This window comes from Prionailurus bengalensis, chromosome F2 (genome assembly GCF_016509475.1).
Source record: "Prionailurus bengalensis isolate Pbe53 chromosome F2, Fcat_Pben_1.1_paternal_pri, whole genome shotgun sequence".
In the NCBI taxonomy this organism is placed as follows: domain Eukaryota; kingdom Metazoa; phylum Chordata; class Mammalia; order Carnivora; family Felidae; genus Prionailurus; species Prionailurus bengalensis.
The window spans coordinates 55,735,938-55,740,000 of NC_057353.1; the positions used below are offsets into that span (position 1 = coordinate 55,735,938).

The 4,063-nt window shown below is 34.7% G+C and overlaps 1 pseudogene; it reads right to left on the minus strand.

Moving 5' to 3' along the window:
* Positions 1–3,306: 3,306 nt before the first annotated feature.
* Positions 3,307–3,702, minus strand: LOC122496084 (annotated as a pseudogene).
* Positions 3,703–4,063: the final 361 nt, after the last annotated feature.

Sequence of the window (4,063 nt, forward strand, 5' to 3'; positions counted from 1 at the left end):
GTGGAGAAATGGGAAGCCTCTTGCACTGTTGGTGGGAATGCAAACTGGTGTAGCCACTCTGGAAAACAGTGTGGAGGTTCCTCAAAAAATTAAAAATAGATCTACCCTATGACCCAGCAATAGCACTGCTAGGAATTTACCCAAGGGATACAGGAGTGCTGATGCATAGGGGCACTTGTACCCCAATGTTTATAGCAGCACTTTCAACAATAGCCAAATTATGGAAAGAGCCGAAATGTCCATTAACTGATGAATGAATACAGAAATTGTGGTTTATATACACAATGGAATACTATGTGGCAATGAGAAAGAATGAAATCTGGCCTTTTGTAGCAATCTGGATGGAACTGGAGACTGTTATGCTAAGTGAAATAAGTCATACAGAGAAAGACAGATACCATATGTTTTCCCTCTTATATGGATCATGAGGAACTTAACAGAAGACTGTGAGGGAGGGGAAGGAAAAAAAAAAGAGAGGGAGAGAGCCAAACCATAAGACTTAAAAACTGAGAATAAACTGAGGGTTGATGGGGGGTGGGAGGGAGGGAAGGGTGGGTGATGGGCATTGAGGAGGGCACCTATTGGGATGAGCACTGGGTGTTGTATAGAAACCAATATGACAATAAATTTCATATATAAAAAAAAAGAAAAATTTCCCCTTGATAATGGCATGATTACCCCCTTGAAACAAACACATGAATCAACATGTTTTATGAATGAATAGGCTGCAACATTATTCTTTGGTTTATTTAGCTTAGCCAAGATTTAAATATATTTACATTGAAATAAGTTCTTAAGCAGAACTTCTAATAAAGTCTATGGTTAGACTTCTGTTTATACCTCTTTTATTGACATATTATTGTTTTGTGTGCTTGTGTTTAATTAATACCCATTTTCTTAATTGTGCATATTAGTATAATGAAAACATTTGCAAGGCTTTTTTCCTGTTATGAAATGTTATTTTTTAAAAATATATTAAAAGATCAAGTTTATACATAAATTTGAAGATTACTTTTCCCTAGCACAATCAATATTTATATTTTAAAGATGATAAAAGTCAGTTATAAAGTAAAATGTATTTCATTTCAGATTTGTTTGTCCCAAGTAAAGAAACAAACTTGACACATTCTAAGCAACAAAATGAAACTTCTAGTAAGGAGTTTATTAAACTTCATATACAAAAGGATTGTAATCTCCCAAAAGAGGGAAATGAGGAATGGGAACATGGTCTTGAGCTCAGAAAGCCACTCTTTCAGTTTCTTTCTCTTGGGTTCTAATGTGAGTCCCACCCCTCCAATCCATATCTAATTTATTCCTTTTTAAGCAGTTTGGAACAGGTGTGTGTGTGTGTGTGTGTGTGTGTGTGTGTGTGTGTGTGAATACAGTAAAATATGGCAGGCCACATTTAAATAATTACAATTTAAAAAATATTCAGAAGAAACTAGAATCCCTCACTCATAATTTCAAATCACCAGAGCATGAATCATTACACTTATTTTCAGCAGGTTTCCAACCCTATCACAAATCCTGGCCACACAGTGTAGCAGATAAGTAATTCAAATATGTTGGTCCCCACCCAGTGCTGTGAGAGGGTGGTTTTCAGACAAAAGTGATTATTAAGCTGATCGTCCACTGCAAAAGGGTTTCTTCAGTATCTGTTGTATGAACAAAATCAGAAAAACAAACATACCTGGAAGTACATGTAGCAAATGTTAACATTATTTTATGAAGGATTTATTGTCTCTTTGTCATTTATACTTTCTTTTATAATGATTTGAAATTACTAAGTATTGAGAAGCATACTTCTAAAGGTTTAATTTTTTTTTAATGTAAGACACTTGGTTGAATTTTGGATTCATTTTTATTTTGTTATCTGCATTAGAAAATTTTGGCTTTACTTCGCTATATTACAAAATTTGGCATGAATTGTGAATGTGAGGTGAGCTGCGAGGAGTAAGGGGTGGAAAACGGGAAAGAGAAACCATAGCACATTAGAAGAGCTAACTTGACATGGCCTGTTGTATAGCATAAATTTAGGCAATATGTATGTTCTAGGTAGGACATTTTAATCCCATTTTCAGTATAGTTTTGATTTTAAATGCTCAGAGAATATCTTCACTATCTTCAAAGTAAGGGTACTTAAATTATGAGGAAAAACAGGTGGCTAAATTAATAATTGGGATGGTTTGAGATCTTCCCCCTTCCATTCAAACTGGAGCATAGTACAACTTGTGGAGAGTAGAGAATAAAAAGTTTACACTCTGCAAGTTTTGTGATTTCATTTATCTCCCTCACACATGCATTCTGATCATACTGGTCTTTTCTCTTTACTCTCCATTAAGACAAGGGAAATAGCGCACACACACAAAATAATTGAAAAATGCAACTTAAACTAATTTTTAGAACACAAGCAAGCATTTTAGCTACTTCTTAAAAAGCCCCACATTAATGAAGAAAGCTGCTAACAGCGAGGGCCAGTCTGTTTGGGGCCAATATTGACACGTGTATAAATATATCTAGGTTAGGAGGATTGCCTCCAGGATACCATATTACCTTATGTTATCATGTCTCCAATAGACTCCTCTTAGTTGTGACAATTTCTGACTTTTCTTATTTTTGATGGTCTTGAAAGTCTTGAGTAATACTGGCTTGGTATTCTGGAAGATGCTCTTATATGGTTATGTATATGGTGGTTTTTTTTTTTTTTCGTGATTAGATTGGGGTTATAGGTTTTTAGGAGAAACACCTGAGAGGTGAAGTAATATTTTGAACTCATCATATCAAGGGTGCATACTATTAATGATCTATACTGTAGATATTTATCACCTGGCTGAAGTAGTGTTAGACTTCTACACTATAAAGTTAGACTTTGATCATTTCCACATGGTACTTGTGAGGAAGAAGTCAGTGTGCACAGCCCAGAATTAAAGAGTGGGTGTTTATATCTTCCACTCAAAGCACAGAGTATCTACATAAATTATTTGGAATTCTTCTGTATCAGAGATTTGTTTCTTCTGTCCCATCAATTTGTTTATTCAATTATGTATGTTTATTAGTATCAACACATGGATATTCATGTTATGCCTTGAGGTATTATACCTACTTCATTTTGGTGTTCAAACTGTCCCAACTTTGGTCAGGAACTCTTTCAGGCAACTTCTGTGTCCCTTTGTTTTATGTCCATCAATGCATTTTTTGGAGATCAATGTATTTTTTTAAGTTCTTAGTTTATTAATCATCTCATGACAAATATACACCATCACCACAGATAGTCACTGCAGATTCTTTACTCTTTCTGTTGTCCAATTTCCAGCTCACTTTTTGCCAGCACCAACATTGGTTTTTGCAGTTCCCCTGACTTTCTTCGTTCTGTTCATGGATCCCTTTTGCTGTTTTCTTGACTTCTTTTTCTTCTCATACAGACCCTGTCTTGCAAGTCTATGTTTGGGTTCATTTTTCTTTGCATAATCAAAGGAATCATAAAACATGTCAAAGCCAGTTGTCTTGCCATCACCAAAATGGTTCTGAATCCAAATACAAAGATGACATCTGATGTAGTCTTGTACATTTTGGCTAATTTTTTCCTGAATTTCTGTCTTAGGTACTGTTGACTTTCTGGGATGAAGAACATCAATAACCATCTGCTTCTGCTGATGTATTAGGATGGCCATGAACTTCCTGGATAGCTACTGTGTCATTCATACTGGTGGTCACACTTATAGCAGCGAGAGAGGACAAGATCAATGTATTTTTAAAATATCTTTATCATGGAGGGTATGATCTTGCCCCATTTAACATGACAAATCATTACATTTTTAATTTTGATAACCATATTTTATTTGTTTTATAATTTCTCTTCTTTTCTTCATTATCGCTTTTCTCTTGACATGGCATGATTTCTCTGAGGTCCTTCTTAAATCTTTTTTAAACATGCTAGTTTACTGATAACAGCCAAATTACGGAAAGAGCCCAGATATCCATTAAATAATGAATGGATAAAGAAGAAGTGCTATATATATACATATACATATATAATGTAATATTACTCAGCCATAAAAAAGAT